Source organism: Schistocerca gregaria, chromosome X (assembly GCF_023897955.1).
Source record: "Schistocerca gregaria isolate iqSchGreg1 chromosome X, iqSchGreg1.2, whole genome shotgun sequence".
Lineage (NCBI taxonomy): Eukaryota > Metazoa > Arthropoda > Insecta > Orthoptera > Acrididae > Schistocerca > Schistocerca gregaria.
The window spans coordinates 760039096-760059914 of record NC_064931.1 but is presented as its reverse complement, the minus strand read 5'-3'; the positions used below and the strand labels follow the sequence as shown (position 1 = coordinate 760059914).

Below are 20819 nucleotides of genomic sequence, written 5' to 3'. Positions count from 1 at the left end.
ACCATTTTGAAGCGCAATGGAGTTAGAGAGCCGGGCACCTTGGAGTTCAAAGAAATTACGATCACTTATCTGCTGTTTCAACTTATCAGAATACATGAAATATTGTGGCAAAACTCTGAGAAATAAGCTGTTGCTTTCGGTCGTACATGCCCACAGGCACGTATGAGACCTAACAAGGGGAGGCCACTACGTTGGGATCACGGATTTACTTCAAACTTTGTACAATTTTACTGAGCCATTAAATTAATACATTACTGGCCATTAAAATTACTACACCACGGAGATGACTTGCTACAGACGCGAAATTTAATCGGCAGGAAGAAGACGCTGTGATATGCAAATGATCAGCTTTTCAGAGTATTCACACAAGGTTGGCGGCGGTGGCGACACCTACAACGGGCTGACATGAGGAAAGTTTCCAAACGATTTCTCATACACAAACAGCAGTTGACCGACGTTTCATGGTGAAACGTTGTTGAGATGCCTCGTGTAAGGAAGGGAAATGCGTACCTCACGTCTCCGACTTTGATAATGGTCGGATTGTAGCCTATCGCGATTTCGGTTAACCGTATCGCGACATTGCTGCTCGAGTAGGTCGAGATCCAATGACTGTTAGCAGAATATGGAATCGGTGTGTTCTGGAGGGCAATACGGAACGCCGTGCTGGATCCCAACGGTCTCGTATCACTAGCAGTCGAGATGACAAGCATCTTGTCCGCATGGCTGTAACGGATCGTGCAGTCACATCCCGAACCCTGAGTCAACATATGGGGCCGCCTGCAAGACAACAACCATCTGCACGAATAGTTCGACGACGTTTGCAGCAGCATGGACTATCAGCTCGGAGACCGTGGCTGCGGTTATCCTTGACGCTGCATCACAGACAGGAGCGCCTGCCATGGTGTACTCAACGACGGACCTGGGTGCACGAATGGCAAAACGTCATTTTTACGGATGAATCCAGGTTCTGTTTACAGCATCACGATGGTCGCATCCGTGTTTGGCGACATCGTGGTGAACGCACATTGTAAGCGTGTATTCGTCGTCGCCATACTGGCGTGTCACCCGACGTGATGGGATGGTGTGTCATTGGTTACACGTCTCGGTCTCCTCTTGTTCGCATTGACGACACTTTGAACAGTGGACGTTACATTTGAGATGTGTTACGACCCGTGGCTCTACCCTTCATTCGATCCCTGCGAAACCCTACATTCCAGCAGGTTAATGCACGACCGCATTTTGTAGGTCCTGTACGGGCCTTTCTGGATACAGAAAATATTCGACTGCTGCCCTGGCCAGCACATTCTCCAGATCTCGCACCAATTGAAAACGTCTGGTCAATGGTGGCCGAGCAACTCGCTCGTTACAATACGCCAGTCGCTACTACTGTTGAAGCTGCATGGGCAGCTGTACCTGTCCACGCCATCCAAGCTGTGTTTGACTCAATGCCCAGGCGTATCAAGGCCGTTATTACAGCCAGAGGTGGTTGTTCTGGGTACTGGTTTCTCAGGATCTATCCACCCAAATTGCGTGGAAATGTAATCACATGTCAGTTTTAGTATAATATATTTGTCCAATGAATACCCGTTTATTATCTGCATTTCTTCTTGGTGTAGCAATTTCAATGGAGGGTAGTGTATAATGTGCACGTAGTAAGGCGCACTACTCTGACAGTTCCGAGAAAATCGCAAAAGAAGTTTTACGCGTCTACTATGTAACTGACGTATCCGTGCGTAAATGCCGGACTTTAGAGTTGATGGTGGTCAAGTAGTTAGCGTCCGGGCTTCGTTAAACAAACGTACATGAGGTGACAGTTCGATTCCCGCCCATACCTTCATTATTGTAGTACGAGCGTAAATTCTGTGATATTAAAAAAAATTGTACCTACTCTATTCCTTCTTGCTACATTAGCAGCGTCTCACCGGTACGCGGGTTAACTGCCAAATGGGACCTGCCCCCATGTTTGCAACTCGAAGTGTCGAGGTGCAAAGTACTCCGGGGTACGTTACCAGATTGCATATATACGGGATTTCGGAACTAACGACAAGCACACATTTTCAGGAAAACTCTATTTGTTTCTTCATTTACTTGTCGATAGTTATAAATATGTTAGTGTTAATAATTAAATTTACTTACAAATAGTAAGTAGTCAAATAACATGAAATTCACTAAAACCTGACGCAAATACACTTGTTTTTTCAACTATATTACCTCTCAAATGTCATATAAATTAAATAACATGACCAGTGATGAAAAAAAATAAAAATAGGTTAAAAACTATGTTTAAGGAGGAGTCGAACCGCCGCCTCATATAACTTCGTTTAACAGATCCACCGCTAACCCCATGCCCTTTATTCTTTTTTTTTTTTTTTTTTACTTCATTTTGTTCGTTAATGTTCGGCGCATTTGTTCGGGGCGGACGTCCTATGACACCCGGTCAAGTTCATCGTAAATATATTTGCTCAGTTTTTTTTTTTGTTACAAGTAGCATCTAACTCTCTGACCGAACACGACAATCTACCGTGTCGGCGTCCACTTGACCGCCATGATCTATGATGTCCGAGACCTACGTACAAACAATTCATTACATAAGCACCACGTAAAACCTCTCTTGCGATTTTCTCGGAATTGCCACAGTAGTGCAACTTACTACTAGCACATTACATTGCCTTAATGGCCTACTAAAGGTGTGCAAAGTTTGAAGTAAATTCGTGATTCTAACGTCGTGGCCTCCCCTTGCAAGTTTTCCTCCTGTCACGGACCTATTACATATGTATAAACAGTGTCCCGTATATTACTGCAGTTACTATCCGAAAAATGCTATATTTATCGAATTAAAATTTAATGAGCTCACTTACATGTTTGTTCCACAATCTTCAAGCGAATAGGACGATTTCGTTTAGTCTGAATTTAGTTTATCAGTTAATAGGTTCGTCTGAAAAATTCCATAGCAGTTATTAGGCGATTACAAACCCCCTTCGTTGTAAAAAGACGACGAGACATCGAATATGGAAATAAAAAGCAGCATAATGAAACAGATTTTACAAACTGCGTAGTTTTTAATCTGAAAAAACAGATTCGCTACTGGTTTTGCTAGCTTTTCCGTAGACAAGTACTGTGTCAACATGTTCGTCAAAAGACGGAATCAAGGACAGAAGAAGACTTAGAGACAGGGTTTTAAGATGAGTAGGCATGGAGTCGGTTCGAAACTACGTGTGTGCTGAAACGGTTTACTTAGTAAGGCTTTAATCAGAAGATATCGGTGAAGCCCTTACCGGTCACTCTTTGTTTGAAGGATAAATGTGGCCGCAAGGAGAACAATAATCCGGGAAATGGTCTGCAGCCAAAGAGTGGGAACGACACATATTCTGTCGCATCCCTGGGAAGCGGGAACTCCGGCTTACCTGAAGGTCAGGTTCAAGTGCCCTTGGAACACTAGACACAGCAAGTTAAACCGTCCTCGACAATGTGACACCTGGAGTTGATAAGGAACCGTGGAGGCTCAGGGAACTCCGAGGCTGCTTCCAGACGACGAATTTGCCGGCCGCGGTGGTCTCGCGGTTGTAGGCGCGCAGTCCGGAACCGTGCGACTGTTACGGTCGCAGGTTCGAATCCTGCCTCGGGCATGGATGTGTGTGATGTCCTTAGGTTAGTTAGGTTTAAGTAGTTCTAAGTTCTAGGGGACTAATGACCACAGCAGTTGAGTCCTATACTCCTGAGAGCCATTTGAACCATTTTTGTTTCCAGACACCCAAAGGATGTGAGTAGACAGCTGGTAGGTATTACTTCCTTTTAAAGGCAATAGTTAAGATTTCCAGAGGACAGAGGGAAACCCGCCTGAGAGGAGCAAGTAAGGGGGTGACATCGTAGGAAGCCCAGTAACCAGTGTGAGCTCGTGTCTATGATTCTTTGTGATTCAACTAGTCAAAAGAAAGAGGCCAAGAATAAGTATCAGGGAACGGGAGTTGAAAGGGAGCGGAGTCAGTCAGTGTTATGCTTATGTTGGCCGCCCGAGGGTGGACTGATGAATGTGGTGTGGGACGAGAGGTATTAACAGTGATTAGCATGGCAAATACAGGACGTGCTTGGATAAAGGAACAGTCGGAATTGTAGTTGTACATTGTTGTAGTTGTGCTGGGAAAGCCCCTGAGCTACAAGCGCTAATAGAAAGCACAGAACCTGAAATCGTTATAGGTACAGAAAGCTGGGTAAAACCTGAAATAAGTTCTGCAGAAATTTTTACGAACTCCCAGGCGGAGTTCAGGAAAGATAGATTAAGTAGAATTGGTGGTGGAGTGTTTGTGTCTGTCAGTAGTGGTTTATCTTGTAGTGAAGTCGAAGTAGATACTCTGTGCGAATTGGTACGGTTGGAGGTTATACTTAACAGCTGAACTAAGTTAATAATTGGCTCCTTCTACCGGCCCCCAGACTCCGATTATATAGTTGCTGAACAGTTCAGAGAAAATTTGAGTCTCGTAACAAATAAATACCCCACTCATACGGTTATAGTTGGTGGGGAATTCAACCTTCCCTCAATATGGTGGCAAAAATACTTGTTCAAAACCGATGGTAGGCAGAAAACATCTTCCGAGATTGTCCTAAATGCTTTCTCCGAAAATTATTTCGAGCAGTTAGTCCACGAACCCACGCGAATTGTAAATGGTTGCGAAAACACACTTGACCTCTTAGCCACAAACAATGCAGAGCTAATAGAGAGCATCATGACTGATACAGAGATTAGTGATCACAGGGTCGTTGTAGCTAGGCTCAATACGGTTTCTTCCAAATTCACCAAAAACAAACTCAAAATAATTTTATTTAAAAAAGCGGATAAAGTGTCACTAGAAGCCTTCCTAAGAGACAATCTCCATTCCTTCCGAACTGACCATGCAAATGTAGAAGAGATGTGGCTCAAATTCAAAGATATAGTAGCAACAGCAATTGAGAGATTCATACCTGATAAACTGGTAAGAGATGGAACTGACTCCCCATGGTACACAAATCAGGTCCGAACGCTGTTGCAGAGGCAATGGAAAAAGCATGCGAAGTTCAGAAGAAAGCGAAATCTCGAAGATAGGTTATAATTTACAGACGCGCGAAATTTGGCACGAACTTCAATGCAAGATGCCTTTAATAGGTTCCACAACGAAACATTGTCTCTAAATATGGTAGAAAATCCGAAGAAATTCTGGTCGTATGTAAAGTACACAAAGGGCAAGACGCAGTCAATACCTTCGCTGCGCAGTGCCGATGGTACTGTTACAACGACTGTGCCGCTAAAGCGGAGTTATTGAACGTAGTTTTCCGAAATTCCTTCACCAGGGAAGACGAATGGAATATTCCAGAATTTGAAACACGAACAGCTGCTGGCATGAGTTTCTTAGAAGTAGATACCTTAGGTGTTGCGAAGCAACTCATATCGCTTGCTACGGGCAAGTCTTCAGGTCCAGATTGTATACCGATTAGGTTCCTTTCAGATTACGCTGATACAATAGCTCCCTACTTAGCAATTATATACAACCGCTCGCTCACCGATAGATCTGTACCTACAGATTGGAAAATTGCGCAGGTCGCACCAGTGTTTAAGAAGGGTAGTAGGAGTAATCCATCGAACTACAGACCTATATCATTGACGTCGGTTTGCAGTAGGGTTTTGGAGCATATACTGTATTCAAACATTATGAATCACCTCGAAGGGAACGATCTATTGATACGTAATAAGCATGGTTATAGAAAACATCGTTCTTGTGCAACGCAGCTAGCTCTTTATTCGCACGAAGTAATAGCCGCTATCGACAGGGGATCTCAGGTTGAGTCCGTATTTCTAGATTTCCGGAAAGCTTTTGACACCGTTCCTCACAAGCGACTTCTAATCAAGCTGCGGGCCTATGGGGTATCGTCTCAGTTGTGCGACTGGATTCGTGATTTACTGTCAGGAAGGTCGTAGTTCGTAGTAATAGATGGCAAATCATCGAGTAAAACAGAAGTGATATCAGGTGTTCCCCAGGGAAGCGTCCTGGGACCTCTGCTGTTCCTGATCTATATAAATGACCTCGGTGACAATCTGAACAGTTCTCTTGGGTTGTTCGCAGATGATGCTGTAATTTACCGTCCAGTAAGGTCAAACGAAGACCAGTATCAGTTGCAAAGCGATTTAGAAAAGATTGATGAATGGTGTGGCAGGTGGCAGTTGACGCTAAATAACGAAAAGTGTGAGGTGATCCACATGAGTTCCAAAAGAAATCCGTTGGAATTCGATTACTCGATAAATTGTACAATTCTCAAGGCTGTCAATTCAACTAAGTACCTGGGTGTTAAAATTACGAACAACTTCAGTTGGAAAGACCACATAGATAATATTGTGGGGAAGTCGAGCCAAAGGTTGCGTTTCATTGGCAGGACACTTACAAGATGCAACAAGTCCACTAAAGAGACAGCTTACACTACACTCGTTCGTCCTCTGTTAGAATATTGCTGCGAGGTGTGGGATCCTTACCAAGTGGGATTGACAGAGGACATCGAAAGGGTGCAAAAAAGGGCAGCTCGTTTTGTATTATCACGTAATAGGGGAGAGAGTGTGGCAGATGTGATACGCGAGTTGGGGTGGAAGTCATTAAAGCAAAGACGTTTTTCGTTCGCGGCGAGATCTATTTACGAAATTTCAGTCACCAACTTTCTCTTCCGAATGCGAAAATATTTTGTTGAGCCCAACCTACATAGGTACAAATGATCATCAAAATAAAATAAGAGAAATCAGAGCTCGAACAGAAAGGTTTAAGTGTTCGTTAATCCCGCGCGCTGTTCGGAAGTGGAATGGTAGAGAGATACTATGGTTGTGGTTCGATGAACCGTTTGCCAAGCACTTAAATGTGAATTGCAGAATAGTCATGTAGATGTAGATTACGCTGCTCGAAGGAAGAGGTTGCAAGTTATACGTAGAGTTGCTGAAAGCAGAGAGACACCGGCTGTGTTACTCCAAGTACAGTGCCGAAGGGAACTCGTAGTTAGTTTATGGGTGGATGAAGAAACTCTTTTCGGTAAAGCACTAGTGCACCTGAAGTTTTCTGTTTCTCTGACTAGTTTCCAGGAGAACCCAGGAGCTATAAAGAGTGTTTCTGAGATTTAACAAAGCTTTAGTAACTATTTAAAGACAGGATTGCTGAGAATTGGCTAATAGTATAACTTTGGCTTCAAATTTAGTAAACGAACTTATCTCTCAATGTATATTGACCTGTTTCGATTAGTAGTTAGTCTCTGAAATTTTTTCTGGTATTTTGTATTGTCGGTGCATTCTGGTGTGTTCTGTTATATTTGCGTGTGGCAGATGTAAGTGTACGATTGAGTTGCTCACTTAATTTTCTTTATTGTTGCGCATTTTCCAGCGAAGATGTCCCTTTAGTTAGCCGATCCTCTGAAAGAATGTTGTGTCTTGGGGGAATGAGCAATCAGAAGGGCCTGACGTGTTGGTGTATTATCCTAGTATCACTGGGTCAACATTTGGTAATGAGGCTGTGCAACCCAGTTATTTGCCCTTATCGATGTTGAGAGAGGTAGTACTGAAGGCTGCCGATAGTGACTAACTTTATTTAGGTAGCTAAGTAAGGGAGCGGTGCTTCACATTATTTGTACTGAAGATACTCGACAGTGCGGTTACTGCCACTCGTTACGTGTTCATAATACCTAATGTCTGTTAATATCTGATACACACTCTTCCATTCTTACATTCACTCACACAAATGAACAACGTAAATTTTCTAACTTTATCAATATTAAAATCTGTTGATGTGATGCTTATAGATCAGCAGGATGAGAGGATGTGTAGCAGTGTTATCACTTAACAAACAATTATCAGCCAGCAACCCTGGTTAAAAATAATTTGGCACAGTTGCATGCACACATTGTTTATGATATGTGTGTAACTACCTACCTCGCCACACTTAGAAGTGTGTATTTCACTGGAAAGATAGCGATTTCTTATTTTTACGTCTTTTTCCAACACCAGTTCCTCAAACTGTACTATGCGATCAATTCCTCGACTAAAATCTAGTCCAGCTTTTGTGGCTTTAATGGCCCAGCATCTCCTAAGGTTTTCACCACATCAATAAATGACTTCCAATGGTCGTATGACGTTTGTTATGAAGTTTTCCGCTGTACATTCATCCAGCTTTCCTGGCACTAAACCCTGCTGCACCATACATTAAATGCAAGTCTGCAAGTCCTTGTAACGAGTAACACTCCATCTTCGATAACCACGACACCAACGATAAACCGTCGTTGCGACAGGCAACTGTATGTTATGAAACATACGGCAATTTACAAATAAGCACCTCACAGCACTCTTCATTGAAGACTTCTTACCACCTGAAATATTCGTTACGGGCCATTGCTTCTTCATCTCAAAACATTCAGTTTAGGATCCTCTGCTGTCTGCACAATTTTGAAGCTCTAAGCTTAGGACGCCCCTTGTACAGTAAATAAATATGGTAATCAGATCCTGAGGACACACTCAGGGAAGAGGGACGAAGAACGTTCCGCTGCTTGGACGCGTCTGTATATACTAAATGCGAATATTATTCGACTGATTCCCGGAGAAAAATTCATCAACTGTAAATACTATCATATTTTCTGCAGCGATAATTAAAAAAAATTCAGAATTTCGAGTGAAGAACATGTCAAGGAACGCTGTCACTTCTGTATCTATGAAATTCTAAAGTAATTCTGGGTCTCTTCAGACAATCATCGAACAGACGTGTTCAGACCTAATCTGGCGGTGAATTCTGTACCACACTAAATGCAGTATGGCATTACACGGATTCAGAATGCCTGATCGAAGAGCATCTGTGAAAACCTATTTGGTGACTGGGCAAGTAACAGTTTGGGACGCTGGTGACATGAAATATAGCGTCAGGAGTTACCAGCGATGGCGAAGTAGTGCTTGCACAATCTCAGCACAGAAGCTGGGCATGGAGCGTGATCCTCGAGGCAGTTGTAGCCAGCTTAATTGCCCTATGATGGAAGACGTCGATGGTCCATACACTGTGCACCCAAAACTTAACCGAATTTACACAGCAGCTTTAAAATATATAGCAGGCGCTCCCTGTTTGCTTCCCTCGAACTAAACCACTACCGGGTACGCAATGCCTTGAGGGGCCTGGCATCACGTCCATTAATTTACGTAACGACGAAAACTTGGAATCGAATTTACGGACCAAAAATCTCACCGATTTTGCTTATTTCTGCCTGCAAAATAGACGAAATTAGTGAAAACAAAGAGTGACGTGAATTAGAGGTGGATAGTCATTCTAGTATCCATATTTCGAAGTTTAACTCCTGGTCTTAAAATTAAACGGTGCTTAATAGGCATGCATTGTTTTGTATGACACCAGCATTTTCCTTTTCAGTACGTCAAAAAATCTGTGATAAGCATTATCGACGGGTCTCGATATTACAAAAAAGTTTTATTTTTGTGTATAAATATGTGCGTTTTGACAAGTTTTATACGGTTTCGGCACTTTCAACCTCGTCGCTATGTTTGTTGCTCGTTTGGAGAGCAGTATGTTCGCTGCGCTCGCAGACGCTTACAACAATTTTCTGTTTCCGTGGGCAGTTTTAATGACGTCTGTGCCCTGACCCATGCGCTCATGTCGACGTACCCCCGCGTACGTATGCAAAACAATGCGCACACGCGTCTGCTCCTCTGCGGAAGTTTTGCCGTAAGATTCTTTCCTCCTTTTTCTTTTTTTTTCCCAACATGAGACACTGCGAGCCGAATTCCAACGAACACGTTGCGTAATCATCATACAAATATTTATTGTTTCGGAGACATCTTTACAGTCCACGGCAGCTTATTTGCTATACTTCAGTTCTGTTGGAATATATTCTCTTATTGTACGGAAAACGTCAAAAAGTTAGACTGTGCATTCAATTAATGTGACATTAATGTGACCACCGCCTATGCTCGACGTCAATGAACAGTAACCACTCACAGATGGCAACACTGGCAGTGCAGGGTACATGAAGCGCGTCGGGAGAACGCGGGAAAAGCTACAATCGCTGTCGTAATGCGAAAATCGAGCGATTTATTTGAAATGCGGAAGGGCATGGTCACTGGCTTTCGGGTAATGGGCGGAAGCATTAAAGAAATGGCTAAGCCTGTACATTGTCGGCCGCTCAGGATTAGCTAATACCGACTCAAAGGAAGGCCTAGGCGCTTGTTCGTAACGTCACGTCAGCTAGGCACGGCGAAAGCCAGCTCTGTTGCAGGCATACTCATAATGGTGGCGTCTCCCTCTCTGACACAGGAAAATGTGAAACTATTGGCGGTAGTTGACCAACACACATTGTTCTGAGAGATTTCTGTAATCAATTAACTGTGCAATTCATTACACTTCTTAACAAATAGTGTACTACTGAATTTAAATTTCCACCTGTTTTAAGGACTGACTTACAAATGCAACTTCACGGTCCAGCAACAACAGAATTCGTGCTTCTGTACCTTATTTGTAAATCTGAGGAAGTTACGTTTGTACTGGGTTTGCTTTTACAAGAAACTGTGAACATATTGGTGCTCTTCTTTAGGTATCTTGGTTGACTATGAGGTGAGGAGCACTGAATGTTAATGAAATATCTTACGATTGTACACGTTTGGGTATGGGGTGGGGGACAGAAGAAGAGGCAAAAGACAGATACTTGTTCTATCAAATAATTTTTTTTTATCTTATAAGGTTTCTCCTTACAGTTGCAAGAGGGGAATATTTATCTTTTTTAATGTGCATGTTTAAAAAGGTTTAAACTCAGCAGTATTTTCGATGTATGAAGCTATTTTGTTTCCTGTTTAGAATTCCTTTCGTTGAAAACAACTGTAATCTAATGGCTGGCAACAGTTGGACATTTACACATGTAAATTAGTTCACATTTCCAGTGACGATATCTAATGAAAATAAATAAATAAATAAAAGAAACGAGTTCATTGTAAGGGGGCTGGCGTAAGTTTCGATAACAACATCGATCAAGTAAATATACAGGGTGTTTCAAAAATGACCGGTATATTTGAAACGGCAATAAAAACTAAACGAGCAGCGATAGAAATACACCGTTTGTTGCAATATGCTTGGAACAACAGTACGTTTTCAGGCGGACAAACTTTCGAAATTACGGTAGTTACAATTTTCAACAACAGATGGCGCTGCAAGTGATGTGAAAGATATAGAAGACAACGCAGTCTGTGGGTGCGCCATTCTGTACGTCGTCTTTCTGCTGTAAGCGTGTGCTGTTCACAACGTGCAAGTGTGCTGTGGACAACATGGTTTCTTCCTTAGAACAGAGGATTTTTCTGGTGTTGGAATTCCACCGCCTAGAACACAGTGTTGTTGCAACAAGACGAAGTTTTCAACGGAGGTTTAATGTAACCAAAGGACCGAAAAGCGATACAATAAAGGATCTGTTTGAAAAATTTCAACGGACTGGGAACGTGACGGATGAACGTGCTGGAAAGGTAGGGCGACCGCGTACGGCAACCACAGAGGGCAACGCGCAGCTAGTTACTTGTATGTAAAATTTCCGAAGCTTGCAATGGGGCAAAGCATCTTCTCATATTGACCTACGTTTGTTTCGACAGGATTCAGTAATACATAACTATGATCTTCATTTGTAGCTTTACGATAGTAAGAAAATCTTTCATCTAAAAAAAAAAAGAACTGCAGAATCCAAAACAGTACCAAACATTTTGTCCAAAAATAAGAGATTTATGGTGATAAGCATGCCCAGGCGTTTCTGCCTGCAACAGACCTTGAGTTTGAAGTGAATAGCTGAAGTGACGTCACCAACAAGCGCTGACGCCTTCCTTTGAGTCGGTGTTGGATAAGCCGAGCGGTCTAGGGCGCTGCAGTCGTGGACTGTGCGGTTGGTCCTGGCGGAGGTTCGAGTCCTCCCTCGGGCATGTGTATATGTTTGTCCTTAGGATAATTTAGGTTAAGTAGTGTGTAACCTTAGGGATTGATGACCTTAGCAGTTATGTCCCGTAAGATTTCATACACACTTTTTTTTTTTTTTTTTTTTTGTAAATTGTTCGCGTGGTAAATGTATAACGTACATGGTAAAATGGTACTATCCAAAACCGAAGCCGGACCGTAGATAACAGGGGTGAACGACAGCTGTGGAGATATGTACGGTCGAAAAGGTGGACAACTGTAGAGCATCTGAACGTCCAGATCTACATCTACATCTACATCAACATCTACATCTACATTTATACTCCACAAGCCACCCAACGGTGTGTGACGGAGGGCACTTTACGTGCCACTGTCATTACCTCCCTTTTCTGTTCCAGTCGCGTATGGTTCGCGGGAAGAACGACTGTCTGAAAGCCTCCGTGCGCGCTCGAATGTCTCTAATTTTACATCCGTGATCTCCTCGGGAGGTATAAGTAGGGGGAAGCAATATATTCGATACCTCATTCAGAAACGCACCCTCTCGAAACCTGGACAGCAAGCTACACCGCGATGCAGAGCGCCTCCCTTGCAGAGTCTGCCACTTGAGTTTGCTAAACATCTCCGTAACGCTATCACGCTTACCAAATAACCCTGTGACGAAACGCGGCGCTCTTCTTTGGATCTTCTCTATCTCCTCTATCTCCTCTGTCAACTCGACCTCGCACGGATCCCACACTGACGAGCAATACTCAAGTATAGGTCGAACGAGTGTTTTGTAAGCCACCTCCTTTGTTGATGGCCTACATTTTCTCAGAACTCTCCCAATGAATCTCAACCTGGCACCCGCCTTACCAACAATTTATTTTATATGATCATTCCACTTCAAATCGTTCGGTACGCATACTCCCAGACATTTTACAGAAGTAACTGCTACCAGTGTTTGTTTCGCTATCATATAATCGTACAATAAAGGATCCTTCTTTCTATTTATTCGTAATACATTACATTTGTCTATGTTAAGGGTCAGTTGCCACTCCCTGCACCAAGTGCCTATCCGCTGCAGATCTTCCTCCACTTCGTTGCAGTTTTCTAATGCTGCAACTTCTCTGTATACTACAGCATCATCCGCGAAAAACCGCATGGAACTTACGGCACTATATGCTAGGTCATTTGTATATATTGTGAAAAGCAATGGTCCCATAACAAAAAAGGCTCAAATGGCTCTGAGCACTATGGGACTTAACTACTGAGGTCATCAGTCCCCTAGAACTTAGAACTACTTAAACCTAACTAACCTAAGGACAACACACACATCCATGCCCGAGGCAGGATTCGAACCTGCTACCGTAGCGGTCGCACGGTTCCAGACTGTAGCGCCTAGAACCGGGTCCCATAACACTCCCCTGTGGCACGCCAGAGGTTACTTTAACGTCTGTAAACGTGACTCCATTAATAACAACAAGCTGTGTTCTGTTTGCTAAAAACTCTTCAATCGAGCCACACAGTTGGTCTGATATTCCGTAGGCTCTTACTTTGTTTATCAGGCGACAGTGCGGAACTGTATTGAACGCCTTCCGGAAGTTAAGGAAAATAGCATCTACCTGGGAGCCTGTATTTAATATTTTCTGGGTCTCATGAACAAATAAAGCGAGATGGGTCTCACACGATCGCTGTTTCCGGAATCCATGTTGATTCCTACAGAGTAGATTCTAGGTTTCCAAAAATGACATGATACTCGAGCAAAAAACATGTCTAAAATTCTACAACAGATCGACGTCAGAGATATGGTCTATAGCTTTGCGCATCTGCTCGACGACCCTTCTTGAAGACTGGGACTTTGGATCATTCCACTTCAAATCGTTCTGCACGCACACTCCCATATATTTTACAGAAGTAACTGCTGCCAGTGTTTGTTCCGCTATCATATAATCATCAACAGTGTCTCCTCAGCGACCGTTCAGCGAAAGTTGCTGTGATGGGTCTCTGCATCAGGTACCTGGTTCATGCACCCATGTTGACTGCTGTTCACTGGCGAGGTAAATTACAGCATCATCTGCGAACAACCTAAGAGAACTGCTCAGCTTGTCACCGAGGTCATTTATATAGATCAGGAACAGCAGAGGTCCCAGGACGCTTCCCTGGAGAACACCTGATATCACTTCAGTTTTACTCGATGATTTGCCGTTTATTACTACGAACTGCGACCTTCCTGACAGGAAATCACGAATCCAGTCGCACAACTGAGACGATACCCCATAGGCCCGCAGCTTGATTAGAAGTCGCTTGTGAGGAACGGTGTCAAAAGCTTTCCCGAAATCCACAAATACGGAATCAACTTGAGATACCCTGTCGATAGCGGCCATTACTTCGTGCGAATAAAGAGCTAGCTGCGTTCCACAAGAGTGATGTTTTCTGAAGCCATTCTGATTACGTATCAATAGATCGTTCCCTTCGAGGTGATTCATAATGTTTGAATACAGCATATGCTCCAAAACCCTACTGCAAACCGACGTCAATTATATAGGTCTGTAGTTCGATGGATTACTCCTACTACCCTTCTTAAACACTGGTGCGACCTGCGCAATTTTCCAATCTGTAGGTACAGATCTATCGGTGAGCGAGCAGTTGTATATGATTGTTAAGTAGGGAGCTATTGTATCAGCGTAATCTGAAAGGAACCTAATCGGTATACAATCTGGACCTGAAGATTTGCCCGTATCAAGCGATTTGAATTGCTTTGCAACCCCTAAGGTATCTATTTGTAAGAAACTCATGCTAGCAGCTGTTCGTGTTTCAAATTCTGTAATATTCCATTCGTCTTCCCTGGTGAAGGAATTTCGGAAAACTGCGTTGAATAATTCCGCTTTAGCAGCACAGTCGTCGGCAACAGTACCATCGGCATGCACACAAGTATGCATCAATCCTTAGGGATCATGTGTACCCCCAAACGCACTTTCTTTTTCCTCGGAAAGATGGTGTCTACCAGCAGGACAATGCAGTGTAACACACAGCTCTTAGCGCACGCACCAGGGTGAGGTCACCGTACTCCTCTGCACCTGGTCAGCAGACTCCCTGGATTTAAACACAATCGATAATCTGTGGAACCATGTCGATCGGGCTGTTCGCGCCACGAATCTTCAGCCGATAAACGCAGTGCAGTTGCCCACAGCACTGTAGTCGGCATGCAAAATGTTGTTATTCATGGTTTTGGCAAGTGGTCACATTAAAGGGACTTCACTGCGTAGATGCATGTGACTTGTTTAATGAAATGCCGCCTGAAGACTTGAAGTTCGGAAGTAGGGGCTAAGATTCCAATGGTTTGGATTCGTATCTTTCATGATTAACTTAATTCACTTTCCGATAATCACACAGAGATTCCTTGAACAAGACGATAGCTGGTACCGTAATATTATTTTTGATCGATGCTTTACTGCATTAGCTTGAAAACGTAACTACTATTGGTTTCAACCACATTCTCTGCAGTCAACGAGCTGACAGTCTTAACTGTCGTCGTGGTTTTTTACATGTAGCAAACGACATAATTCGGAAGACCGTCGGATGTAAAAACACCACAGCATCTGTTACGACAGATATCTCATGACGATGACTTTGGAGAAAGCCGTCGAAAGCTTGGTAACCATTCTAGCCTAACGTGGCAAGAGAATCTTGAGAAAATTACGTAATATCATGATTTTTTCCGTATTCTAATCTTGTCCATTTGAACTAGATGGTGGTGGTGGTGGTTAGTGTTTAACGTCCCGTCGACAACGAGGTCATTAGAAACGGAGCGCAAGCTCGGGTTAGGGAAGGATTGGTAAGGAAATCGGCCGTGCCCTTTCAAAGGAACCATCCCGGCATTTGCCTGAAACGATTTAGGGAAATCACGGAAAATCTAAATCAAGATGGCCGGAGTCGGGATTGAACCGTCGTCCTCCCGAATGCGAGTCTAGTGATTTGAACTAGAGCACAGTTTCTAATAACTTCGATGTCAGCAGTAACCAAGGCACTGAACCTGCAACTCTGGTTTTAAAGTCCGCCGTTCGCTTTAACCAAAGTCTTTACCCGTCTAGCGGTATGTGGCTACAAATGTTTTGTTCTATTATTCCTGTGGCGTAACCGTCGTGTGCTGATTTTGGGGTCTGGCAGTGAGCCAATGCTGTAAATAATCCTAGAGGCTGAAGCGCTCTAAGGCCAGTGCTATGAGCTAACTGTTCGTCGTCATTCACTCCTGTTTCATCAAATCACTTACACTTTGTGATGCATAACGTTATTAATTGCCAACGTAAAGAAAAGGTAAACTTCAAATTGAACAATTATTTTACTGTCGACTTTGGAAACAATTTGAATCGCCAATCTTCAGAAAGAAACAATACCTCAATACCTTTGACACATTGTGATAGTCGGTGTAATTATGATGATGGAAATTACAATGATATTGTCTTTGGACACACCTGAACACAATATTTAGAGCCTGTGTTGGCCGATTTGCGATTTTATCGCGTTTGGAATGTTGTCACGCATCACTGGAAGAGGACAATGACCCGGGACCTGGAATGCGCAGTAATAGTTCCTATGCCTGCTACGCCCGCATCTCGTGGTCGTGCGGTAGCGTTCTCGCTTCCCACGCCCGGCTTCCCGGGTTCGATTCCCGGCGGGGTCAGGGATTTTCTCTGCCTCGTTATAGCTGGGTGTTGTGTGATGTCCTTTGGTTAGTTACGTTTAAGTAGTTCTAAGTTCTAGGGGACTGATGACCATAGATGTTAAGTCCCATATTGCTCAGAGCCATTTGAACCATTTTATGCCTGCTACGTAACGCTCATTTGGCGCTTACTAGATGGTTTCTTCGGCCTGTCAGGACGTGAAACATGCTCGATTAATTACTCCGGTATGACACCCTTCCACACTTATGTTACCCTTGTACGCGCTAGCAAGAGTTTAGTGCTGTGATCCTTGCATTATGTAAGGCAGTATTCTCATGGAATAAATCTGGCCCGCCATGGTGGCCGAGCGGTTCTAGGCGCTACAGTCTGGAACCGCGCGACCGCTACGGTCGCAGGTTCGAATCCTGCCTCGGGCATGGATGTGTGTGATGTCCTTAGGTTAGTTTTGTTTAAGTAGTTCTAAGTTCTAGGGGACTGATGACCACATATGTGAAGTCCCATAGTGCTCAGAGCCATTTGAACCATTAAACCTGAACACTTCATGACGAATTTTACAAATAGGGGCGTCAGTTTCCCACAGAAAACAGTGTGCCCGTTGCTTCTAACGAAACCTAAATCTTACTTCAACGCACCTCGTAGAATCCAGTAACGATATCTGTTGCTTACCGACTCGAAGTGGCGTTTTATAAATCGATGAAAAAAGTTTGTATTTGTATTTATATTTATACAGTAAATTTCGCGAAACTTGCAGCGCCCACGACGGATGGCCCTAATTAACCCAAATTCAGCGGGTATGTAGATAAGTAGGATTAACTTTGCAGGGAAACTGCATTCAAGCACGCTCATTAATGCCCTCCTGTGTAGCCATAAATGTCAGAATAATGGCAAGCTTGGTTGGTGAACAACCATAAAAGAAACTGGCAATCAAATACCAAGTACGCCTTGTCGACGACAAACGCTCAGATCAGTTTATGAGAATTCGAATGGGCAGAATACAGATCTGGAAATGGCTTTCTATCATATTCAACTTTTGTACTACTATCGTCCTTAGTTGCGTATAATATTACGGTATGTTAATAATTACTACTTTGGTACCATAGTTTGGTCGGTAATGTGTCGGGGAACGTGACGTAATGAAAATAATTATAATTCTTCTTGAGGTGTGAGATTTACTCGAATCGGATGCCGGTATGTGATTCATGTCCCGCATTTTGCTGACGTCAATGGGTGAAAGCAGATGGGTGGTCAGGAGGTTTCACTTCATTCTCTTTCGTGGGCTGGGCAGGAGACGCGCATGCAATTGTAATGGCTTCCATCGTTGCGAAGCCAGAACGTAGCACTCTGCAGTGGGTCTGCGGACATCATCATTGGCGTCCAAAGTGGAATGAAAGGACATATTATTTTCAGACGAGTCCCACTTCAACAGAACATTCTTCGAAACCGACTGCAATCTGACAGCCTGCATTGTACAGTGGCAGGGGAGATAAAAATAAAATTCAATTTAGCAAGGTGTAGTTCTATATGTAAAATGTGCTATATCGGCTCGTATATATTGAAGGTGACCTAAAGAGGAACCACTACCTCAGGGGGCTTTCCTTCAGATAAATTAGCAAGGTTGAGTTTAGAAGGACAGTACTCGACCACATGTGGTGAGAAATGTATAAGTGTTCTTTCAAGAGCAACGGATACTACTGCTTTCGTGATCCGCATGTACACATGCGGTTACAATAGGTTACGTTAATCTATTGAATGTTTGATCGGCAACTTGTTCGTCACGGTCCCTCAACAACAGTGGGGACGTCTATGAATCCGTTGCAGGTTGTACGGACAGTCTTGTGAAGTAATTTCCAACATATTTTCGAAGACTGTGTTCAGCAGCTAGTTCGACAGTTCAAACGCAGCGGAAATGTTTTTGACTTTGTAGCTACGAGGGCGCACTGAAAAGTAACGCCTGTGAATTTTTTATTCTGTTCGCAATATCGGTTGAGGTATTACATGTCATGCACCTTACTCTGGTGACTTTTCCGCTTCACTGATGTAAGTTGCCATCGACCGCCGCTAGAGCACTCCGAATTGTAGCTTGTGACATGGCACTGTGTAACTTAACTACATCGCTGCGTAGTGGTGTAATCCACCAGAACAGTGAGCGCACGAATTCGAAGAGTTCGTCCACATGTGGAGCACCCTGTCCTTCAGCATGGCAATGCCAGACCACATACGAGTGCTGCGACATTTGCAACAGTCCGACACCTTCGGTTCACTCTCATCGATCATTGTCCATACAGTGCCGACTTGGCCCCATCGGATTTTCATCTCTTTCCAAAATCTAAAGAACGCGTTTGGGGACTTCACTTTGACAGTGATGAAGCGGTGCAAGCAAAAGTGAGGTTGTGGCTCCGTCGACACAATGACGGTATCAACAACCCGGGCTCTCATGGGAGGAAATGTGGTCGGCGATAGGGTGACAATGTTGTGAAATAAATATGTAGACATGAAGAATAAAGCTACAGAATTTTAATAAAGTTTGATTTATATAAAAAAGGGGCAACGGCCTTGCCGCAGTGGATACACCGGTCCTCGTCAGATCACCGAAGTTAAGCGCTGTCGGGCGTGGCCAGCACTTGGATGGGTGACCATCCGGGCCGCCATGCGCTGTTGCCATTTTTCGGGGTGCACTCAGCCTCGTGATGCCAACTGAGGATCTACTCGACCGAATAGTAGCGGCACCGGTCAAAGAAAACCATCGTAACGATCAACGATCGGGAGAGCGGTGTGCTCATCACACGCCCCTTCTATCCGCATCCTCACCTGAGGATGACACGGCGGTCGGATGGTCCCGACGGGCCACTTGTGGCCTGATGACGGAGTATGTATGTATGTATGTATTTAAAAAGCTTCAAGAGTTTTCACATCAAAAATTCGGAGGCATTACTTCTCAGCTCGCCCTCGTACAAACAGGCCAGATGTCATCAACAGTATGAGTATTGAGGCAAGGATTGGTGGTTATGATGACATCACAGTGACCATGGTTACTGAAGTTAATAAATCTATCAAGAAGGCTAGGAGAATATTTTTGATAAATAGAGTTGATAAGCAGTATTTTAGCATCCTACCTTAACATGGAAAAGGCATCATTTAGTTCCAATATGACGGACGTAGAGGAATTACAGGCAATGTTTGAACTGATTTTAAATAGCTCTGTGGAGAAGTATCTGCTGGGCAAGTGGATTAAGGACGGAAAATATCCACCGTGGTTTCATACCAAAATTTGGAAACTGCTAAGGAAGCAGAGACTGTTGCAGTGTCGGTTCAAAAACAGCGCGCAAATGACGAGAGGCAAAAGTTAGTAGAAACTCCGTAGCCTGTAAAAACACTGATGCACAAAGCCTACAACTTTCTTCGCCATAGCTTAGTAAAAGATCTTGTCAAGAACCTGAGAAAGTTATGTCCCCACGTAAAACAGCAAAGCGGCTCGAAAACTTCTATCCATTCACTCGTTGACCAGTCTGGTGTAGCAACAGGAGACAGGAAAAGGAAAGCTTTTAAATTTTAAATTCCGTCTTTAAGAAATCATTCACGCAGGAGAGTCACACAAACTTACCGTCGTTTGATCTTCACACAGACTCCCTTATGGAGGACATAGTAATAGGTATCCCTGGAGTAGAGAAACAGCAACTGAAAGAGTTGAGAAAATAAATACGTCGCCAGGTCCGGATGGAATATCATTTCGATTTTACAGAGTGTACTCTATGACACTGGCCCCGTACTTAAACAGTATTTGTCATTATCACGAAGCTCTCGTACAGCGCTATGTCCGAAGCGACTGGCAAAGAAGGGCAGGTGACTCCTGTATATGAGAAGGGTAAAAGAACGGACTCGCCAAACTTCGGTTCGTTGCAGAATTCTTGAACATTCTCTCTGTTCGAATGTAATAAATTTCCTCGAGACGGAAAAAGCTTCTGTCCACAGAGCAGCACGGATTTAGAAAGCATCGCTCGTACGAAACTCATCTTGGCGTTTTCTGACACGACATCCTGTGAACCGTGGATGAAGGGCAATATGAATATCCCATATTCCTAGATTTACGGAAAGCGTTTGACACGGTACCCTACAGCAGATTGTTAACGGAGGCCCGATGATACGGATTAGGTTCGCAGATATGCGAGTCTCTCGAAGACTTCTTAACTCACAGAACCCTGTATGTCGTCTTCGCCGAAGATTGTTCATC

The 20819-nt window shown here is 43.6% G+C and overlaps 1 pseudogene; it reads left to right on the top strand.

Annotated features, from left to right (window-relative positions):
- The first annotated feature begins 19134 nt into the window (after positions 1-19134).
- On the top strand, positions 19135-19252 carry LOC126300141 (5S ribosomal RNA; annotated as a pseudogene).
- Positions 19253-20819: the final 1567 nt, after the last annotated feature.